The sequence below is a fragment of the Rhinoderma darwinii genome, assembly GCF_050947455.1.
Source record: "Rhinoderma darwinii isolate aRhiDar2 chromosome 5 unlocalized genomic scaffold, aRhiDar2.hap1 SUPER_5_unloc_12, whole genome shotgun sequence".
Classification (NCBI taxonomy): Eukaryota; Metazoa; Chordata; class Amphibia; order Anura; family Rhinodermatidae; genus Rhinoderma; species Rhinoderma darwinii.
The window spans coordinates 1-22959 of NW_027461768.1; the positions used below are offsets into that span (position 1 = coordinate 1).

The 22959-nt window shown below is 47.6% G+C and overlaps 7 non-coding genes and 1 pseudogene across 7 annotated transcripts; all 8 read left to right on the plus strand.

Annotated features, from left to right (window-relative positions):
• Positions 1-3481: 3481 nt before the first annotated feature.
• On the plus strand, positions 3482-3656 carry LOC142685158 (U2 spliceosomal RNA; annotated as a pseudogene).
• Positions 3657-4942: 1286 nt separating this feature from the next.
• Positions 4943-5133, plus strand: LOC142685142 (U2 spliceosomal RNA). The gene has a single exon (XR_012854696.1). It is a non-coding gene; the product is annotated as a U2 spliceosomal RNA (small nuclear RNA).
• Positions 5134-6419: 1286 nt separating this feature from the next.
• Positions 6420-6610, plus strand: LOC142685226 (U2 spliceosomal RNA). The gene has a single exon (XR_012854737.1). It is a non-coding gene; the product is annotated as a U2 spliceosomal RNA (small nuclear RNA).
• Positions 6611-7896: 1286 nt separating this feature from the next.
• Positions 7897-8087, plus strand: LOC142685238 (U2 spliceosomal RNA). The gene has a single exon (XR_012854748.1). It is a non-coding gene; the product is annotated as a U2 spliceosomal RNA (small nuclear RNA).
• A 1294-nt stretch (positions 8088-9381) lies between these two features.
• Positions 9382-9572, plus strand: LOC142685250 (U2 spliceosomal RNA). The gene has a single exon (XR_012854759.1). It is a non-coding gene; the product is annotated as a U2 spliceosomal RNA (small nuclear RNA).
• A 6327-nt stretch (positions 9573-15899) lies between these two features.
• On the plus strand, positions 15900-16097 carry LOC142685195 (U2 spliceosomal RNA). The gene has a single exon (XR_012854729.1). It is a non-coding gene; the product is annotated as a U2 spliceosomal RNA (small nuclear RNA).
• Positions 16098-17383: 1286 nt separating this feature from the next.
• On the plus strand, positions 17384-17574 carry LOC142685263 (U2 spliceosomal RNA). The gene has a single exon (XR_012854770.1). It is a non-coding gene; the product is annotated as a U2 spliceosomal RNA (small nuclear RNA).
• Positions 17575-18860: 1286 nt separating this feature from the next.
• Positions 18861-19051, plus strand: LOC142685148 (U2 spliceosomal RNA). The gene has a single exon (XR_012854702.1). It is a non-coding gene; the product is annotated as a U2 spliceosomal RNA (small nuclear RNA).
• The last annotated feature ends 3908 nt before the right edge of the window (positions 19052-22959 follow it).

Consider the following 22959-nt stretch of genomic DNA (forward strand, 5'->3'; position numbering starts at 1 on the left):
GGTTGCCATCCTGATTAGGGGAAGCGTATTTACTGTTGACTCTGTCCAGGAGCTCGTCTGCGGCCGCTTGTTGGTCGTAGACGGTTCCTGGGCGGGAGAGCCGATTAGGCTCATCAACGTGTACGCTCCCCCTATGAAGGCTGAGCGCCTGGAACTATTCCAGACCCTGCGGACCCAGCTCGCCACCACTAGGGCAGTGGTGATGGCCGGGGACTTCAACTGCCCCATCGAAGAGGATGGACGAAGTTCCGGCACTTCAATCAAGCTGGATGTCAGTTCCAAACTGCTTATCGAGATGGTAACCGAAGCATCCTTGCAGGACGTTGTGGGCTCCATGGGGATCGGCTCTGTGAACTATTCATGGAGCCGACCCGATGGCTCACTTCGTTCTCGGATTGACTTTGTGTTCACCTCCCGGGCAGTCAAGCAGCATGGGCACTCCATGGTCCCCTGCTTCTTCTCTGACCACAGGGCCATTCTCTTCCAGGGTGCCATCGGCCACGGTTTTCCTCCCGGCCCTGGCTCCTGGAAGCTGAATTGTGCCCTGCTGGAAAGAGAAGAGGTACTGGCGGAACTTAGAGACGCCTATATTGTTTGGAGGAATGATAAAGTTTTCTTTGACAAAACCTGTGACTGGTGGGAATATGTTAAAGTTGAATTTCGTTGTTTCTTTCAGGCAAAAAGTCGTCAACAGGCGTGTGAGAGGAAGAGAGACTTCAGAGAGATGCAGCGTCAGCTGCGATCCCTGCAAGACCTCCTTCAATGCGGCTGGGACGTCAGGAAGGAGCTGGAGGAAGCCAAAAAGGGCCTGAAAAGGCACTTTGAGGAGGAATCCAAGCGAATTGTCTTTCGTTCCAAGGTGGAGAACCTGGAGAAGGGTGAGAAATGTAACTCGTTCTTTTTCAGGAAACTCCATGCCGGCCACACGCCCCTGAAGGAACTCCGAGATGAGACCGGAAACATGCATTCTGGGAAGAAGGAGGTGATGGGAGTCGTCACAGACTACTACCGAAGCCTCTACTCCCGGAAAACCACTGACCCCGAAGCCGCCGATAAATTCCTGTCAGGTATCACTAATCATCTTGATCCTGCAGGTACGGAGGCTATGGACGTACCCCTGACGGTGGAGGAACTGCTCTCTGCCGCTAAATCCTTCAGACCCGGCAGGACCCCGGGCAGTGATGGTCTCCCAGCAGAGCTCTATGTAGCGCTGGGGGACTTGATCTGTCCGGACCTGCTGGAGCTCTATGAGGAGATGGTGGTGGAGGGTAGAATGCCACCGTCCTTGAGAGAAGGCATGATCACGATCTTGTATAAGCGGAAGGGGGAGAGATGTGACCTGAAAAACTGGCGTCCCATCTCTCTCCTGAACGTGGACTACAAGATCCTCGCCAAAGTATTGACCAACAGACTGAAGGTTGTCATCGGACAGATCATCGGATCGGACCAAACCTGCGGCATTCCTGGCCGTAGGGTGGCCGACAGTCTTGCCCTGGTGAGGGACACGGTGCATTACATGCAAAGCCGCCGTACACACGCGGCCCTGGTCAGTCTGGATCAGGAGAAGGCTTTTGACCGGGTCTCTCACGAATTCATGGGTAAGGCTCTGCGTAGGCTGCGGCTTGGCAGGTTGTTCTGTTTGTATGTTAACCTGATGTATTGCGACATTTACAGCTCGGTGCTGGTGAACGGCTGGAAGACTGACCCCTTTCCTGTATCGTCGGGGGTTAGACAAGGCTGTCCTCTTTCACCTCTCCTTTTTGTTTGTGTTATAGAGCTCTTCGCAGAGGCTATCCGGCAGAATGGAGAGATCAGAGGGATCACCGCACCAGGTCCAGGACACTTCGAGGTCAAATGCTCGCTGTACATGGACGACGTGACCGTCTTCTGCGCTGACCAGAGTTCGGTGACTGCACTCGTCCAGACCTGTGAGGAGTTCGGACGCGCTTCAGGGGCAAAAGTCAACTGCGGGAAGTCGGAAGCCATGCTCTTCGGAAAGTGGTACCTGCCTTCTCCTGCCTCCTTCCCGTTTACTATCAAGCCGGACTTCATCAAAATTCTGGGAGTCTGGTTCGGTAAGGAAGGTGCAGCCCTAAAGTCGTGGGAAGAACGCTTGGCCAAAGTCAACCAAAGGATCGGACTGTGGAGCCTCAGACAACTCACTATTGAGGGCAAAGCAATGGTCCTGCGTAACGAAGTCTTGCCTGTGCTACAATACACTGCACAGGCATGGCCCCCTCTTGCAACGGTCTCGAGGGCCATTACCAGGACTGTGTTTCGCTTCATCTGGGGCTCGAAAATGGACAGAGTAAAGCGGACTGTTATGTACAAGGAGCCCCGCAAAGGTGGGAAGGGTATACCCGACATTCCCACTCTGCTGCGGATCGCTTTTGTATGTGACTGTGTTCGTAGGACTCTGAGGACAGCAAACGGCTCTGCGGGCAAGGCCATGTCCCGCTACTTCCTCCTTCCCCTCTGGCGAGGTTTTGGCTGGGATAAGTGGGACAGCTCCTTCCCTTACAACTGGCACGCTCCCTGGTTCTACGGAGATGTCGTCCGGTTTGTGAGGGAGCATCAACTGGAGGGTCTTAAGCCCGACTTGTGGAAACCTAAGACGATCCACAAGCACATCAGAGCAAAGGACTCACTGGAGTTTGTTCCAGGGCTTCATGCCGACACGTTGGAGACTGTTTGGACTAACGTGTCATCTGGCAGGTTGACCAACGGGCACAAGGACATTTCATGGATGGCCATCCAGGGAGGACTGCCTCTTAGGTCATTCATGCATGCCCGCAACCTGTGCAAGACCCGGTACTGCCCCAGGTGCCCCTTCACGGAGGAAACATCTTTGCACATTTTCTGGCAGTGCCCCTTTGCACAGGGTCTGTTGAAAGCCTTGGAACACGAACTCAAGGACTCAGTTCCCAGGAACAGACTGTCGTACCGCTCGGTACTTTATGGACTATTTCCTGGGAATACCACGGATGGAGCAATCCAGGAAGCCTGGCGCCTTATGAACTGTTTTAAGGACGCTATATGGTTCGCCAGGAATCGTCTGATTTTGCGGAGAGAGAGTGTGTCCGTCCAGGACTGCCGCAGGCTGATCCACAGCCTGCTCAGAGACTATTCCACCTGGGACAGCCCGGACGTCGATGAGGAAGAGGACTGATACTCCCCTTCCCCCCACTCTCCCTTCTTGTGTGTTGTCTTTCAATAAAGCTTCGGGCCTGTGATTTCCCGCTTCCCTATCCCCCCCTACCCACTCCCCTATCCCATCACTTGTCTGTAATGCTTTGTTGTTTGGCTTTAGTGAATGCAAGAATGTTAGTGTAGCATGTGGTGTAATGTATAGCATAGGCTAGCCTGTACTGTGTATTATACTGTCATGTTATGTTTGACGACTGTTATTATTTATTATTTGCTGCTTCATGGCTCGCGCTGCGTCGCAGTAATGTTTGTATGATGACGATTGATTGTCAATAAAGCATTTTTCAATCAAAAAATCTGTTCTTATCAGTTTAATATCTGATACGTCCCCTATCTGGGGACCATATATTAAATGGATTTTTAGAACAGGGAGATGGAAATAGAGCTTGCTCTGTCCACTCCACGCATTGACCTGGTATTGCAGTATTTCCAGGACCGGTGCACCCTTCCCTTATGTGTTGACTAAAATCAGATTCCAAAAGTGTTTTTTCTCTTTGCCATTGTTTCTGTCTTTCTGAAGGGATCTCCCCTTTTAATCCCATTATTTCAACACCTGTTGGACAATGCATTTGTACAGTCATGTGTGATAATGAGCTCATTTATTAAATGCAATTAATGAATACATTGCCACCTCTTGTTGTGTGTGTGTGTGTGTGTGTCTTCTGTGTTTCTGTGTTTCCGGCATTTCACATTGGAACAGCTCATTCACCTTCCTTGTCTTCTCTCCGCCCTCCCTCCCTCCCTCCCTCCTAGGTAAGTTAAAGAGCTGCACCTGAGCCAGCCACTGATTGATGCAGCACCACAGTCAAATAGTGGAGTGGAGTGGAGTAGGGGAACAGCAAACAGCCATTAAAGCAGCCAGCCGCCTACCCGCCACAATGGACCTACCTGTGTACACTAGGTGGATGTGATGGAATGTACTGTCGTCCCTACATTTCAAGAAGAAGTAAGAATTGCAGTTGCAACAAACCCTTGCTTGCCTACAAAGAGAGCAGCAATTTGGATTTGTTACTATGTTACCTGGAAGAATAACAAACTGTGCAAGGATGGAGGTTGTAGGAGCAAAGAGAAGTTGTCTGTAAAGTTGGTGGATGCCTATTTTCCATTTTGCAGTCCCTTGTCTCCCTCTTGTGGCCTCCTGGAGGCAAATAAATGTGCAAAAAAAAGACAGCCTGGCGGCCGGCTGTTGCAGTGTTGCCCTCTCAGGCAACACTGAGTGACTGACTGAGCCTCACAGTCTTATATAAAGTTCAGACGGAACTTTGCACGTGTCATAGTGGAGCCCTCAGGATTCCAGAGCCAGCTTTCTGACATCATAATGGGGCCTGCCTCAGAGATAAAAGCCTGGGCCCAGGCAGTGTTGTTCAGTGCTGCTCAGCAGGCAGCACAGGACTGGATTAAAGCTGATACAAGGTGTGAAGGAACAAGGGGTGGCTGTGGGCATGCACTTGCTGCCGCTGCCAGTGTTTATCTGCATGGCAGGAGGGCATTTGGGCGTTGCCAGGAAGGCGTTTTTATGTAGATTCCTCCTCTTTCAGCACTGCATTGTGGTGCAAGCAAAAGAAGCAAATCCTGTCTGGCTTCCTCTCCGGCCTTTATTCACCTCCCGCTTAGTAGCTGTAAATGTGTGTGAGCCTGCAGGGCCCCATGGAATTGCCTAGGAGTAGGCTGAATCGCTGCAAGGGGTGAACAGCAGTATGGGACAGGCTCGGGCAAGGCAAGGGCCGCTCGGGTTATCGCTTCTCGGCCTTTTGGCTAAGATCAAGTGTAGTATCTGTTCTTATCAGTTTAATATCTGATACGTCCCCTATCTGGGGACCATATATTAAATGGATTTTTAGAACAGGGAGATGGAAATAGAGCTTGCTCTGTCCACTCCACGCATTGACCTGGTATTGCAGTATTTCCAGGACCGGTGCACCCTTCCCTTATGTGTTGACTAAAATCAGATTCCAAAAGTGTTTTTTCTCTTTGCCATTGTTTCTGTCTTTCTGAAGGGATCTCCCCTTTTAATCCCATTATTTCAACACCTGTTGGACAATGCATTTGTACAGTCATGTGTGATAATGAGCTCATTTATTAAATGCAATTAATGAATACATTGCCACCTCTTGTTGTGTGTGTGTGTGTGTGTGTCTTCTGTGTTTCTGTGTTTCCGGCATTTCACATTGGAACAGCTCATTCACCTTCCTTGTCTTCTCTCCGCCCTCCCTCCCTCCCTCCCTCCTAGGTAAGTTAAAGAGCTGCACCTGAGCCAGCCACTGATTGATGCAGCACCACAGTCAAATAGTGGAGTGGAGTGGAGTAGGGGAACAGCAAACAGCCATTAAAGCAGCCAGCCGCCTACCCGCCACAATGGACCTACCTGTGTACACTAGGTGGATGTGATGGAATGTACTGTCGTCCCTACATTTCAAGAAGAAGTAAGAATTGCAGTTGCAACAAACCCTTGCTTGCCTACAAAGAGAGCAGCAATTTGGATTTGTTACTATGTTACCTGGAAGAATAACAAACTGTGCAAGGATGGAGGTTGTAGGAGCAAAGAGAAGTTGTCTGTAAAGTTGGTGGATGCCTATTTTCCATTTTGCAGTCCCTTGTCTCCCTCTTGTGGCCTCCTGGAGGCAAATAAATGTGCAAAAAAAAGACAGCCTGGCGGCCGGCTGTTGCAGTGTTGCCCTCTCAGGCAACACTGAGTGACTGACTGAGCCTCACAGTCTTATATAAAGTTCAGACGGAACTTTGCACGTGTCATAGTGGAGCCCTCAGGATTCCAGAGCCAGCTTTCTGACATCATAATGGGGCCTGCCTCAGAGATAAAAGCCTGGGCCCAGGCAGTGTTGTTCAGTGCTGCTCAGCAGGCAGCACAGGACTGGATTAAAGCTGATACAAGGTGTGAAGGAACAAGGGGTGGCTGTGGGCATGCACTTGCTGCCGCTGCCAGTGTTTATCTGCATGGCAGGAGGGCATTTGGGCGTTGCCAGGAAGGCGTTTTTATGTAGATTCCTCCTCTTTCAGCACTGCATTGTGGTGCAAGCAAAAGAAGCAAATCCTGTCTGGCTTCCTCTCCGGCCTTTATTCACCTCCCGCTTAGTAGCTGTAAATGTGTGTGAGCCTGCAGGGCCCCATGGAATTGCCTAGGAGTAGGCTGAATCGCTGCAAGGGGTGAACAGCAGTATGGGACAGGCTCGGGCAAGGCAAGGGCCGCTCGGGTTATCGCTTCTCGGCCTTTTGGCTAAGATCAAGTGTAGTATCTGTTCTTATCAGTTTAATATCTGATACGTCCCCTATCTGGGGACCATATATTAAATGGATTTTTAGAACAGGGAGATGGAAATAGAGCTTGCTCTGTCCACTCCACGCATTGACCTGGTATTGCAGTATTTCCAGGACCGGTGCACCCTTCCCTTATGTGTTGACTAAAATCAGATTCCAAAAGTGTTTTTTCTCTTTGCCATTGTTTCTGTCTTTCTGAAGGGATCTCCCCTTTTAATCCCATTATTTCAACACCTGTTGGACAATGCATTTGTACAGTCATGTGTGATAATGAGCTCATTTATTAAATGCAATTAATGAATACATTGCCACCTCTTGTTGTGTGTGTGTGTGTGTGTGTCTTCTGTGTTTCTGTGTTTCCGGCATTTCACATTGGAACAGCTCATTCACCTTCCTTGTCTTCTCTCCGCCCTCCCTCCCTCCCTCCCTCCTAGGTAAGTTAAAGAGCTGCACCTGAGCCAGCCACTGATTGATGCAGCACCACAGTCAAATAGTGGAGTGGAGTGGAGTAGGGGAACAGCAAACAGCCATTAAAGCAGCCAGCCGCCTACCCGCCACAATGGACCTACCTGTGTACACTAGGTGGATGTGATGGAATGTACTGTCGTCCCTACATTTCAAGAAGAAGTAAGAATTGCAGTTGCAACAAACCCTTGCTTGCCTACAAAGAGAGCAGCAATTTGGATTTGTTACTATGTTACCTGGAAGAATAACAAACTGTGCAAGGATGGAGGTTGTAGGAGCAAAGAGAAGTTGTCTGTAAAGTTGGTGGATGCCTATTTTCCATTTTGCAGTCCCTTGTCTCCCTCTTGTGGCCTCCTGGAGGCAAATAAATGTGCAAAAAAAAGACAGCCTGGCGGCCGGCTGTTGCAGTGTTGCCCTCTCAGGCAACACTGAGTGACTGACTGAGCCTCACAGTCTTATATAAAGTTCAGACGGAACTTTGCACGTGTCATAGTGGAGCCCTCAGGATTCCAGAGCCAGCTTTCTGACATCATAATGGGGCCTGCCTCAGAGATAAAAGCCTGGGCCCAGGCAGTGTTGTTCAGTGCTGCTCAGCAGGCAGCACAGGACTGGATTAAAGCTGATACAAGGTGTGAAGGAACAAGGGGTGGCTGTGGGCATGCACTTGCTGCCGCTGCCAGTGTTTATCTGCATGGCAGGAGGGCATTTGGGCGTTGCCAGGAAGGCGTTTTTATGTAGATTCCTCCTCTTTCAGCACTGCATTGTGGTGCAAGCAAAAGAAGCAAATCCTGTCTGGCTTCCTCTCCGGCCTTTATTCACCTCCCGCTTAGTAGCTGTAAATGTGTGTGAGCCTGCAGGGCCCCATGGAATTGCCTAGGAGTAGGCTGAATCGCTGCAAGGGGTGAACAGCAGTATGGGACAGGCTCGGGCAAGGCAAGGGCCGCTCGGGTTATCGCTTCTCGGCCTTTTGGCTAAGATCAAGTGTAGTATCTGTTCTTATCAGTTTAATATCTGATACGTCCCCTATCTGGGGACCATATATTAAATGGATTTTTAGAACAGGGAGATGGAAATAGAGCTTGCTCTGTCCACTCCACGCATTGACCTGGTATTGCAGTATTTCCAGGACCGGTGCACCCTTCCCTTATGTGTTGACTAAAATCAGATTCCAAAAGTGTTTTTTCTCTTTGCCATTGTTTCTGTCTTTCTGAAGGGATCTCCCCTTTTAATCCCATTATTTCAACACCTGTTGGACAATGCATTTGTACAGTCATGTGTGATAATGAGCTCATTTATTAAATGCAATTAATGAATACATTGCCACCTCTTGTTGTGTGTGTGTGTGTGTGTGTGTGTGTGTCTTCTGTGTTTCTGTGTTTCCGGCATTTCACATTGGAACAGCTCATTCACCTTCCTTGTCTTCTCTCCGCCCTCCCTCCCTCCCTCCCTCCTAGGTAAGTTAAAGAGCTGCACCTGAGCCAGCCACTGATTGATGCAGCACCACAGTCAAATAGTGGAGTGGAGTGGAGTAGGGGAACAGCAAACAGCCATTAAAGCAGCCAGCCGCCTACCCGCCACAATGGACCTACCTGTGTACACTAGGTGGATGTGATGGAATGTACTGTCGTCCCTACATTTCAAGAAGAAGTAAGAATTGCAGTTGCAACAAACCCTTGCTTGCCTACAAAGAGAGCAGCAATTTGGATTTGTTACTATGTTACCTGGAAGAATAACAAACTGTGCAAGGATGGAGGTTGTAGGAGCAAAGAGAAGTTGTCTGTAAAGTTGGTGGATGCCTATTTTCCATTTTGCAGTCCCTTGTCTCCCTCTTGTGGCCTCCTGGAGGCAAATAAATGTGCAAAAAAAAGACAGCCTGGCGGCCGGCTGTTGCAGTGTTGCCCTCTCAGGCAACACTGAGTGACTGACTGAGCCTCACAGTCTTATATAAAGTTCAGACGGAACTTTGCACGTGTCATAGTGGAGCCCTCAGGATTCCAGAGCCAGCTTTCTGACATCATAATGGGGCCTGCCTCAGAGATAAAAGCCTGGGCCCAGGCAGTGTTGTTCAGTGCTGCTCAGCAGGCAGCACAGGACTGGATTAAAGCTGATACAAGGTGTGAAGGAACAAGGGGTGGCTGTGGGCATGCACTTGCTGCCGCTGCCAGTGTTTATCTGCATGGCAGGAGGGCATTTGGGCGTTGCCAGGAAGGCGTTTTTATGTAGATTCCTCCTCTTTCAGCACTGCATTGTGGTGCAAGCAAAAGAAGCAAATCCTGTCTGGCTTCCTCTCCGGCCTTTATTCACCTCCCGCTTAGTAGCTGTAAATGTGTGTGAGCCTGCAGGGCCCCATGGAATTGCCTAGGAGTAGGCTGAATCGCTGCAAGGGGTGAACAGCAGTATGGGACAGGCTCGGGCAAGGCAAGGGCCGCTCGGGTTATCGCTTCTCGGCCTTTTGGCTAAGATCAAGTGTAGTATCTGTTCTTATCAGTTTAATATCTGATACGTCCCCTATCTGGGGACCATATATTAAATGGATTTTTAGAACAGGGAGATGGAAATAGAGCTTGCTCTGTCCACTCCACGCATTGACCTGGTATTGCAGTATTTCCAGGACCGGTGCACCCTTCCCTTATGTGTTGACTAAAATCAGATTCCAAAAGTGTTTTTTCTCTTTGCCATTGTTTCTGTCTTTCTGAAGGGATCTCCCCTTTTAATCCCATTATTTCAACACCTGTTGGACAATGCATTTGTACAGTCATGTGTGATAATGAGCTCATTTATTAAATGCAATTAATGAATACATTGCCACCTCTTGTTGTGTGTGTGTGTGTGTGTGTGTGTGTGTCTTCTGTGTTTCTGTGTTTCCGGCATTTCACATTGGAACAGCTCATTCACCTTCCTTGTCTTCTCTCCGCCCTCCCTCCCTCCCTCCCTCCTAGGTAAGTTAAAGAGCTGCACCTGAGCCAGCCACTGATTGATGCAGCACCACAGTCAAATAGTGGAGTGGAGTGGAGTAGGGGAACAGCAAACAGCCATTAAAGCAGCCAGCCGCCTACCCGCCACAATGGACCTACCTGTGTACACTAGGTGGATGTGATGGAATGTACTGTCGTCCCTACATTTCAAGAAGAAGTAAGAATTGCAGTTGCAACAAACCCTTGCTTGCCTACAAAGAGAGCAGCAATTTGGATTTGTTACTATGTTACCTGGAAGAATAACAAACTGTGCAAGGATGGAGGTTGTAGGAGCAAAGAGAAGTTGTCTGTAAAGTTGGTGGATGCCTATTTTCCATTTTGCAGTCCCTTGTCTCCCTCTTGTGGCCTCCTGGAGGCAAATAAATGTGCAAAAAAAAGACAGCCTGGCGGCCGGCTGTTGCAGTGTTGCCCTCTCAGGCAACACTGAGTGACTGACTGAGCCTCACAGTCTTATATAAAGTTCAGACGGAACTTTGCACGTGTCATAGTGGAGCCCTCAGGATTCCAGAGCCAGCTTTCTGACATCATAATGGGGCCTGCCTCAGAGATAAAAGCCTGGGCCCAGGCAGTGTTGTTCAGTGCTGCTCAGCAGGCAGCACAGGACTGGATTAAAGCTGATACAAGGTGTGAAGGAACAAGGGGTGGCTGTGGGCATGCACTTGCTGCCGCTGCCAGTGTTTATCTGCATGGCAGGAGGGCATTTGGGCGTTGCCAGGAAGGCGTTTTTATGTAGATTCCTCCTCTTTCAGCACTGCATTGTGGTGCAAGCAAAAGAAGCAAATCCTGTCTGGCTTCCTCTCCGGCCTTTATTCACCTCCCGCTTAGTAGCTGTAAATGTGTGTGAGCCTGCAGGGCCCCATGGAATTGCCTAGGAGTAGGCTGAATCGCTGCAAGGGGTGAACAGCAGTATGGGACAGGCTCGGGCAAGGCAAGGGCCGCTCGGGTTATCGCTTCTCGGCCTTTTGGCTCAGATCAGGTTTATTGCCTGGTCTGGGCCGGGGGTTCGGTCTTTCGTGGAGTCCTCTCCGACGTTTTTGGGAGCGATCACCGTGCCGTTGGGCATTCCATATCAAGATGGCAGCAGTGCGGAATACTATTCGTTTTGTGGTAAATGAGCAGAGGAGAGACGAAGTGGATACTGGGCACATCATTGAGAACATCCTTCTGGACCTGGCTGGAGTTAAGTTGGTAGAGGTATTCTGTATCCAAGCTTTCAGCAATATTGCTACGTATGATGTATCCTTTTTTGAGGCCGCCTACTGTCTAAATGTTTTTCAGTTGCTCAAGGAGAAACACATGCATGAGGCTTTAACATCTATTGAAGTGCAACCTCTTTTTTCAGCAGTGGAGAAATGTATTACCATCCACATGTATAACCCATTTCTGGATAGAAGGCTGGTCAGGGCCTTTTTAGCTCACTACTGTACCCATGTTAGAGGTGGTGTGGAGCAGAAGAATCTATGGGGAGTTTTCAATGGTGATATCAAGTACTGGGTCAGGCTGAAACCTGACTCCAGCTGTATTGGAGGAGTGATGAATCCTCCTGCTAATTTTTCAATTGGTGGTAATAAGGGGTATCTGTATTACCAAGATATGCCATGCTTTTGCAGATCATGTTTTTCCTACGGGCATACCAAAGATGCATGTAAAGGCAAGGTTTGCAGAAATTGCAAGGAAACCGGACATGAGGCTAGTGCATGTATTTCCCCATCCAGGTGTGATATTTGTGGTTTGCCTGGCCATACCTGTAGGAAATGTCCAAAGGTGTTTCCTTTCTTAGGACAAGAGAGAAGAACATGGGGCAGACAGGTGAGAACAACAAGTTCCCTTGCTGCCTCTTCTGAGGAAATTTCAGAGCCTGCTGGCAGTGTTTCTGTGTCTGCTTGTCAGGACCCAGGGAAAGCTGTATTAGGAGAGGTTCTAACCTCACATACTAACAGCATGGAGTTGGGTGTGGTCCCTCCTGCAGAGCAAAGTGTTGATGAAGCACCTGGGGTTATACCTATGGAAGGTGAAGACACAGCGCCACCTATTGGGTGTGCTTCCCCTGATGATGGTGCAAGTATGCAAATTTTGTCTTTTTCTAGCCCAGAGTCAAAAATGGAAGACTCAGCTAAAGTGGAGTGGTCAATATCGGAGGAGGACGAGAAGGAGGCCAGGATGCCTAGTGCCACTAGTGCGGAAATCTTCCATAAAGTTGTCTCAAAAAGGGGGAAGTCTGGAAAAGCGGTGAAGAGACTGAAGATAGGCTTGTTGGAAGATTCGGCTCATGCAAATCCTTTCTCATTGTTGGACAGTGACTCTAGTTCTAGCCCTAAGTCATCTGAGGTGGCCTCAGAAGTACCCAGCTCTCCTGGGGAAGGTTTCCTCAGTGAAGTCAATGTGGCGAATCTGGAAAGAGCGATGTATTTCCCTGGGACGTGATATGTTCTGGTTCTTCATGGCTTTCCATTGCACTAACCATACTATGCCCGCATGTCTTTGAGATTAAAAATTGTCTCACAAAATGTACGGGTGTTCTCCTCTGCTCACAAGCGTGCTGCAGTCCTGGACTTTTTGGCCTCTAAGGGCAGTGACATTGTTTGCGTACAAGAATGTGGTTTATCAAAAATGCCTAGGAAAGAAGAATGGAAGTTTGGGGAAGCAATTTGGTCTTTTTCTTCCACAAATAGGAATGATGGAATTGGTATCCTCTTCAAAAATAATGAGTTTGTCATCAAACAGACTCAAATTATACAGGAAGGAAGATGTGTCTGCGTGTTACTAGCCTATAAGGGGTGGCAGTTTAGGCTAATCAATATCTATGGCCATGCTGTGAAAACTGATAGGTTGGCACTTTTTGATAGTTTAAAATTTTTTCTACACGGTAAAGTTCCTGTCATTATTGTTGGTGACATTAACTGTATCCTGGAGAAGCAGGCCCGAGCTGGGTCCACAGAGTCTAATGTGGATGTCACTGGAGTTTTGTGGAATAAAATTTTGCAGGACTTTGCTTTGCAGGACGCTGTCACCAGGAAACCAGGTCCATTTACCTATCATGCCGATGACGGAAGAACGGATTCTCGTCTGGATTTTTTCTTTTTTTCTACCTCTGCAATGAAATGTGTAGATTATGCGCAGGAGAGAGTGTGGTTTTCAGATCACGAGTGTTTGTTGGGGGTTTTTGTTATAAATAATTTCTTTTATGGTAGAGGGGTATGGAAGATGAATGTCAGTTTTCTGTGTGATGAAAGGGTAAAAACTAGGTTTGGGAAAAAATATGGTTTTTGGGCTAGAAAGAAAAGTTCTTTCTCTAATGTGTGTGAATGGTGGGTATGGGTGAAAAAAAAGATTGGTGGGTTTTTTAGACAGATAGGATATAGAAGAGCGAGAAGGAAAAGATTGCAATATTTACGCTTTAACATGCGGATGACGTTCCTTCAACAATGTAAAAATTTGGGTATGGATGTAAGACACGATTTGGAAAAAACAAAAAAAGATATTAAGGAGTGGTTCCGAGAAAAAGGGAAAGAAATAATATTTAGGTCTAAGGTGGAGGTTAGAGATAATCACGAGAAATGTACTAGATTTTTCTTTAAAAAAATGTGTGGTGGAAAAAGTGGAATGAATGTGTTACTGGATAAGGATGATAAAGAGGTGTTTGGTAAGGATGTGATTGATGTGGTGTCTGATTTTTATAAACAACTGTATGATGTGAAGAAGTGTGATTTGGGTGATGATGAGGAGTTTCTGGATATTGTGTGTAATTTTGTTCCTGAAAGTGAATGTGAGTCTTTGCTTGGTGAGATTATGGATGGTGAAATAAAGGATGTGGTGGGAAGTATGGCTAAAAATAAGTCTCCAGGGATCGATGGAATACCAGCTGAGTTCTATGGGAAATATTGGGACATAATTGGGAAGGATGTTATAGATGTTATGAGAGTGTTGTTTTCTGGGACGAATATGTGTGATGTGATGAAGAAGGGTATGGTAGTTCTGTTGCATAAAAAAGGAGATAAGAGGCGTTTAGAAAACTGGCGACCAATTACTTTGCTGAATACGGATTATAAAATTTTTGCCAAGCTGATTGCGAATCGTATGAGAAATGTGATTGGGTGTGTGATTGATGAGGATCAGGTATGTGCGGTACCAAAAAGGAAATTGCATGAGAATATGGCGTTGGTGCGGGATATGCTTGAGGATTGTAAGGGTCGGAATAAGAAGGTGATTGTGTGTGCGTTAGATTTTGAGAAAGCGTTTGATCGTGTGGCGCATGTGTTTTTGTTTAAAGTGTTAGAGAGAATGGGTTTTCCGGTTCAGTTTGTGAGTTTGTTGAAGAATTTATACGCGAATGCAAAGAGTTGTGTGCAGGTGAATGGGTTTTTTTCCGAATCATTTAGTATTATGTCTGGTGTGCGACAGGGTTGTCCGTTGTCTCCCATCCTATTTATTTGTGCGATTGAACCATTGTTGCAAATGATTAGAAATGATAAGGTTGTGAAAGGTTTGGTGGTGCCCGGGTGTGATGGAAAACGTGTGAAAGCTTTGGGATATATGGATGATATTTGTGTATTGTGTGATTCTGTGTATGATATGTCCAGAGTGAAGTTGATTGTAAACATGTTTTGTATTGCGTCTGCTTTTAAAATAAATTGGGGTAAGAGCAAATTTAAATTTTTTTTCAGTAATGAGCGAGTGAGTGATTCTGATATGGAACAGGTGGATGGTGTGAAAATTTTGGGTATTGTGTTTGATGATGAGTTGAAAGGGAGAGAAAGTTGGGATGAGTTAGGTGGTAGGATTGTGAGAAAGTTGGAAATGTGGAGAATGAGGGATCTTTCTTTTTCGGGGAAGGTTTTAATTGTCAAAAGTATTATTCTACCTATGATTTTATATGTTGCTCTGGTTTTTCCTCCTGCTGTTGATATGTTAAAAAAAGTGAATAGAGTTTTGTTCCTTTTTTTATGGGGGAGCGGGATTGAGAAGGCAAAGAGAGAAATTCTAATGAAAAGCAGACGAAATGGAGGCCTTGATTTCCCAAATTTGGAGATCTTCATTGGAATTAATTGTGTACGGTTTTTTGTAGAGCTTTTATTTAAAGAATCCAAGGCTTCCAGAATGTCGAAGTATCTAGCTGGAACGGTGATCCAGCGTCTAAGGTGGGAAAAACGTAATTTATGTAAACCAATTGCTTTTCAGTGCACAGGGTGGTATTTGTATGTTGAAAAATTTATTAAAAAGTTCCAGCTAGAGGATGTAAGAATGGAGAGATTTTTGAGCGAAAAGAATGTTGTGAGAAGTATGTGTATGAATAATGTGATGTGTTCTGTAAATGGTTTGAATTCGATGGAGTCTAAGTCTGTGTGGAAGAAGATTGTTACGTATGATGTGTCAAATAAGCAGAAAGATTTGTTATGGATGTCGGTACATGGAGTGTTGCCTGTAAGGAGTGTGCAGAAAAGAAGAGGTTTGGTTGCATCTGAAAGGTGTCCGAGAGAAGGTTGTGGGGATGATGAGGATGTGAGTCATGTGTTTTGGTCGTGTAAGCATGCAAAGGATGTTTGGAAAAAGTTGAGTGGGTTGTGCGAAGAATTGACTGGTTTGAAGAGTTTGACGTATGAAATTGTCTTGTTTGGTTTGTGTAGTTTGGGTAGTGAAAAGGATAGAGTGTTGTGGATTTTTTTGACTTGTGTGAAAGAGGTATTGTGGAATACGAGGAATTTGAATGTGTATAAAAGAGAAGTATTTGAGATGGAGGATGTGGTTAGTATGGTATTGGCTAAATTGTATTTTTATTATAAATGGGATCTAGAAAAAGGTATGGATGCGGAAGGGATATGGCGAATGTTAAAATGGAGGTATTTAGTTTGAGGAATTTTGTTTGACTTATCTTGTATTTGATGGAAAAATAAAATAATGAACCAGAGTGATGAGATTTTTTGAAAAATAGAGAGGTGGTTTGAACAACTACAGTTCTCGGTTTTATTCAAAAAAACCTGAATGGTTTAATAAAAAAAAAAAAAAAAAAAAAAAAAAAAAAAAAAATCTGTTCTTATCAGTTTAATATCTGATACGTCCCCTATCTGGGGACCATATATTAAATGGATTTTTAGAACAGGGAGATGGAAATAGAGCTTGCTCTGTCCACTCCACGCATTGACCTGGTATTGCAGTATTTCCAGGACCGGTGCACCCTTCCCTTATGTGTTGACTAAAATCAGATTCCAAAAGTGTTTTTTCTCTTTGCCATTGTTTCTGTCTTTCTGAAGGGATCTCCCCTTTTAATCCCATTATTTCAACACCTGTTGGACAATGCATTTGTACAGTCATGTGTGATAATGAGCTCATTTATTAAATGCAATTAATGAATACATTGCCACCTCTTGTTGTGTGTGTGTGTGTGTGTGTCTTCTGTGTTTCTGTGTTTCCGGCATTTCACATTGGAACAGCTCATTCACCTTCCTTGTCTTCTCTCCGCCCTCCCTCCCTCCCTCCCTCCTAGGTAAGTTAAAGAGCTGCACCTGAGCCAGCCACTGATTGATGCAGCACCACAGTCAAATAGTGGAGTGGAGTGGAGTAGGGGAACAGCAAACAGCCATTAAAGCAGCCAGCCGCCTACCCGCCACAATGGACCTACCTGTGTACACTAGGTGGATGTGATGGAATGTACTGTCGTCCCTACATTTCAAGAAGAAGTAAGAATTGCAGTTGCAACAAACCCTTGCTTGCCTACAAAGAGAGCAGCAATTTGGATTTGTTACTATGTTACCTGGAAGAATAACAAACTGTGCAAGGATGGAGGTTGTAGGAGCAAAGAGAAGTTGTCTGTAAAGTTGGTGGATGCCTATTTTCCATTTTGCAGTCCCTTGTCTCCCTCTTGTGGCCTCCTGGAGGCAAATAAATGTGCAAAAAAAAGACAGCCTGGCGGCCGGCTGTTGCAGTGTTGCCCTCTCAGGCAACACTGAGTGACTGACTGAGCCTCACAGTCTTATATAAAGTTCAGACGGAACTTTGCACGTGTCATAGTGGAGCCCTCAGGATTCCAGAGCCAGCTTTCTGACATCATAATGGGGCCTGCCTCAGAGATAAAAGCCTGGGCCCAGGCAGTGTTGTTCAGTGCTGCTCAGCAGGCAGCACAGGACTGGATTAAAGCTGATACAAGGTGTGAAGGAACAAGGGGTGGCTGTGGGCATGCACTTGCTGCCGCTGCCAGTGTTTATCTGCATGGCAGGAGGGCATTTGGGCGTTGCCAGGAAGGCGTTTTTATGTAGATTCCTCCTCTTTCAGCACTGCATTGTGGTGCAAGCAAAAGAAGCAAATCCTGTCTGGCTTCCTCTCCGGCCTTTATTCACCTCCCGCTTAGTAGCTGTAAATGTGTGTGAGCCTGCAGGGCCCCATGGAATTGCCTAGGAGTAGGCTGAATCGCTGCAAGGGGTGAACAGCAGTATGGGACAGGCTCGGGCAAGGCAAGGGCCGCTCGGGTTATCGCTTCTCGGCCTTTTGGCTAAGATCAAGTGTAGTATCTGTTCTTATCAGTTTAATATCTGATACGTCCCCTATCTGGGGACCATATATTAAATGGATTTTTAGAACAGGGAGATGGAAATAGAGCTTGCTCTGTCCACTCCACGCATTGACCTGGTATTGCAGTATTTCCAGGACCGGTGCACCCTTCCCTTATGTGTTGACTAAAATCAGATTCCAAAAGTGTTTTTTCTCTTTGCCATTGTTTCTGTCTTTCTGAAGGGATCTCCCCTTTTAATCCCATTATTTCAACACCTGTTGGACAATGCATTTGTACAGTCATGTGTGATAATGAGCTCATTTATTAAATGCAATTAATGAATACATTGCCACCTCTTGTTGTGTGTGTGTGTGTGTGTGTCTTCTGTGTTTCTGTGTTTCCGGCATTTCACATTGGAACAGCTCATTCACCTTCCTTGTCTTCTCTCCGCCCTCCCTCCCTCCCTCCCTCCTAGGTAAGTTAAAGAGCTGCACCTGAGCCAGCCACTGATTGATGCAGCACCACAGTCAAATAGTGGAGTGGAGTGGAGTAGGGGAACAGCAAACAGCCATTAAAGCAGCCAGCCGCCTACCCGCCACAATGGACCTACCTGTGTACACTAGGTGGATGTGATGGAATGTACTGTCGTCCCTACATTTCAAGAAGAAGTAAGAATTGCAGTTGCAACAAACCCTTGCTTGCCTACAAAGAGAGCAGCAATTTGGATTTGTTACTATGTTACCTGGAAGAATAACAAACTGTGCAAGGATGGAGGTTGTAGGAGCAAAGAGAAGTTGTCTGTAAAGTTGGTGGATGCCTATTTTCCATTTTGCAGTCCCTTGTCTCCCTCTTGTGGCCTCCTGGAGGCAAATAAATGTGCAAAAAAAAGACAGCCTGGCGGCCGGCTGTTGCAGTGTTGCCCTCTCAGGCAACACTGAGTGACTGACTGAGCCTCACAGTCTTATATAAAGTTCAGACGGAACTTTGCACGTGTCATAGTGGAGCCCTCAGGATTCCAGAGCCAGCTTTCTGACATCATAATGGGGCCTGCCTCAGAGATAAAAGCCTGGGCCCAGGCAGTGTTGTTCAGTGCTGCTCAGCAGGCAGCACAGGACTGGATTAAAGCTGATACAAGGTGTGAAGGAACAAGGGGTGGCTGTGGGCATGCACTTGCTGCCGCTGCCAGTGTTTATCTGCATGGCAGGAGGGCATTTGGGCGTTGCCAGGAAGGCGTTTTTATGTAGATTCCTCCTCTTTCAGCACTGCATTGTGGTGCAAGCAAAAGAAGCAAATCCTGTCTGGCTTCCTCTCCGGCCTTTATTCACCTCCCGCTTAGTAGCTGTAAATGTGTGTGAGCCTGCAGGGCCCCATGGAATTGCCTAGGAGTAGGCTGAATCGCTGCAAGGGGTGAACAGCAGTATGGGACAGGCTCGGGCAAGGCAAGGGCCGCTCGGGTTATCGCTTCTCGGCCTTTTGGCTAAGATCAAGTGTAGTATCTGTTCTTATCAGTTTAATATCTGATACGTCCCCTATCTGGGGACCATATATTAAATGGATTTTTAGAACAGGGAGATGGAAATAGAGCTTGCTCTGTCCACTCCACGCATTGACCTGGTATTGCAGTATTTCCAGGACCGGTGCACCCTTCCCTTATGTGTTGACTAAAATCAGATTCCAAAAGTGTTTTTTCTCTTTGCCATTGTTTCTGTCTTTCTGAAGGGATCTCCCCTTTTAATCCCATTATTTCAACACCTGTTGGACAATGCATTTGTACAGTCATGTGTGATAATGAGCTCATTTATTAAATGCAATTAATGAATACATTGCCACCTCTTGTTGTGTGTGTGTGTGTGTGTGTGTGTGTGTCTTCTGTGTTTCTGTGTTTCCGGCATTTCACAGTGGAACAGCTCATTCACCTTCCTTGTCTTCTCTCCGCCCTCCCTCCCTCCCTCCCTCCTAGGTAAGTTAAAGAGCTGCACCTGAGCCAGCCACTGATTGATGCAGCACCACAGTCAAATAGTGGAGTGGAGTGGAGTAGGGGAACAGCAAACAGCCATTAAAGCAGCCAGCCGCCTACCCGCCACAATGGACCTACCTGTGTACACTAGGTGGATGTGATGGAATGTACTGTCGTCCCTACATTTCAAGAAGAAGTAAGAATTGCAGTTGCAACAAACCCTTGCTTGCCTACAAAGAGAGCAGCAATTTGGATTTGTTACTATGTTACCTGGAAGAATAACAAACTGTGCAAGGATGGAGGTTGTAGGAGCAAAGAGAAGTTGTCTGTAAAGTTGGTGGATGCCTATTTTCCATTTTGCAGTCCCTTGTCTCCCTCTTGTGGCCTCCTGGAGGCAAATAAATGTGCAAAAAAAAGACAGCCTGGCGGCCGGCTGTTGCAGTGTTGCCCTCTCAGGCAACACTGAGTGACTGACTGAGCCTCACAGTCTTATATAAAGTTCAGACGGAACTTTGCACGTGTCATAGTGGAGCCCTCAGGATTCCAGAGCCAGCTTTCTGACATCATAATGGGGCCTGCCTCAGAGATAAAAGCCTGGGCCCAGGCAGTGTTGTTCAGTGCTGCTCAGCAGGCAGCACAGGACTGGATTAAAGCTGATACAAGGTGTGAAGGAACAAGGGGTGGCTGTGGGCATGCACTTGCTGCCGCTGCCAGTGTTTATCTGCATGGCAGGAGGGCATTTGGGCGTTGCCAGGAAGGCGTTTTTATGTAGATTCCTCCTCTTTCAGCACTGCATTGTGGTGCAAGCAAAAGAAGCAAATCCTGTCTGGCTTCCTCTCCGGCCTTTATTCACCTCCCGCTTAGTAGCTGTAAATGTGTGTGAGCCTGCAGGGCCCCATGGAATTGCCTAGGAGTAGGCTGAATCGCTGCAAGGGGTGAACAGCAGTATGGGACAGGCTCGGGCAAGGCAAGGGCCGCTCGGGTTATCGCTTCTCGGCCTTTTGGCAAGATCAGGTGTAGTATTTCTGCATCTGGTTTTGTTGGGAGGTGTCCGGGGTACCCTGCTCCTTGGCCTTGGGGGATCGTCTCTTTTCACAGAGAGACTTCACCCCCTTGCTGCTATTTGGGGAGTGGGCTTAGCCCCCGGACAACGAGTTGCGATCGCGCCTTACCCAAGAGGTCAACCGGCCTTGAGGCGTTTTTCTAAGAGCGTTCCGAGGGCGTTTATCGGGCTTCGTAGGTGTCTGGGGTACCCTAATCCTTGGCCTTGGGGGAGGGTTCCACTTAATTGTGGAATCTGAGCCCTTGCTGCTATAAGGGACAGGCTTAGCCCCCAGGCACTGAAAATGCCATTTACATTTGGATTTGCATCCGGGGACACCCGGTTGCGCCAGTCCGTCCGCATCGAGGTGGAAGAAGGCCATCGCCAGCGGAAGAACCTTCGCTTCATTGTGGAGGTGATTCTGCTGGACTTCCTGGGGCTCAAGCGGGCGGACATCCTGTGTCTCAATGACCAGGAAAGCCGCGGTCGGTACACCATATCCTTTACGGCCGCGGCATGTTGCGACAACATGCACAAAAGATTGTCTGATGCGGACCAGAGTGAGGAGCGGCTAAATGGACTGAACTTTTTATTCCTCTACGGGGAGGAAGAAGTCCCGCTCGTGATGTGCATGTTCAGTCCATTTGTCTCAGAGTGTGACATTGAAACCTTCCTCAGTCGTTACTGCAGGGAGGTCCGCTTCTCACACAAAATCTTGAACACCCAGAGCTTCTGGAACGGCAAAAGGAAATATTGGGTGAAGTTCCGCCAGGATCCCAATGGCATTGGAGGCTTACATCACCCACCCCAGAACTTTGCCATTGGGAAGAATCGAGGATTCTTATTTTACCCCCAGATGCCAATAGCCTGCCGGAACTGCTTGAGATATGGCCACACCAGAGAACATTGTGACCGGCCCCATGTGGTGCAGTGTAACAGGTGTGGCCAGGTTGGACACGTGGCGGCAAAATGCAGTTCCGAGGTGTTGTGCAATCTGTGCGGCATGACTGGGCATGCTTTTAAAGATTGCCCCCGCAGAGCGAAATCTGGGCCACCCAGACCAGGGCCAGAGCGGCAGTTTGCAACATGTGCAGACGCCGCTGGTAATGCCCCAAAACGAGCATTGACGACTGAGGGGTCCAGGCCAAAGTCCTTCACAGCTCCATCGGGGGGCCCACCGATGTCAGCCTCGAGGGACGGCCATAGGGATTCCACCGGGTCCAGGCAGAGCAGGAGGAATTCTGACTCTGCTGGACATAAGTTGACCGGCACCTCTGCAAACAGGTCCTCTGCTCCGCCTGCAGTGGACCCTGTTGAGGCAGTGGTTAGCGACAGGCGTCGTGGCTCCGTAGGTTCTGCAGTAGGACCTGACGCCTGTCCCAAGAGTGTGGGCATGGAGCGGAGACACTCTGTGTCAGACGAGGGCTCCATTAAGAAAACCCTAAAATATGCTGGATTGGAGCCTCGTTTTGACCATTACCGGTCAACGGGGGGGTCGGAGCAAAGTTCCTCCACTGCGGTTGTGGAGGGGCTTGCGATGAAGGCTCCCCGTAAGCAGGCAAAGGTTGCCAAGAGTGATGGGACCTCACAGGCCCCTGTGCAGCTGCCCAGTAAGGACATCAGCGATATCTTCAGCCAGGGGCCAGAGATGGGTGAGAGCGACTTCGAGGAGATGGATAGGAGCCATTCTGCAAAGAGACAGCGAGAGGAAGAGGAGTCCGGAGTTCGGAGGAAAGCTGCCTATCGGAGTTCGGATGAGAGCAGTGTGGGGGTTGGAGCCGCCCACGTATCTGGCTCTGACCCTACCAACATCCAAGATTTATTGACCCCTCAAAAAGGGGGTCCAGACTCGCAGCTGATCTCCGAGTACGACTCTTCTGGTTCGGACTCTGACCTCAACTAAGACTATGTTGGTTCCTATCAAAGTCGCCTCACTAAATGTGAGGTCCCTAAAGAGCCCTGTCCGCAGGACTGCTTTATTTTCATTTTTAGAGACTGTGGACTTTGACCTTTGCCTGCTTCAAGAATGTGGAATCCCTAATGACTTGGAATATCAAGATTTAAAGATGGACTGGAAACTAGGCCCCTCAGTCTGGTCTGGTGGAAATGACTGTCGCTCTGCGGGGGTTGGATTGCTCTGCCGAGGTCGTTTTATCTCCATCCAAACAGTGACTGAAATCATGCCCGGCAGAGCTATTTTAATACATTTGCTTTTTAATGGAATTTTAATTCGTGTTTTAAACGTTTATGCCCCTCCTACCAAACAGGAGAGGGCAGAACTATTAGAGATTTTACCATTGTTTTGTGTTGGGTCTACCCCCCTGCTGGTGGGTGGTGATTTTAACTGTGTACGTGATGGAGAACACCGGCAGGGTGGGGATTTTAATCGAAAAATTGACCGTACTTCTTACCTGCTCAAGAATTTTATTGGTGATTTTAAATTGAAAGATTGCTGGAGGGAACTCTTGCCTGCGGACCCAGGCCCCACCTGGTCCAATGGAAGAGTGAGCTCCAGAATTGATTTTATTTTCACTTCTAATAGTTTTATTCCCAAAAA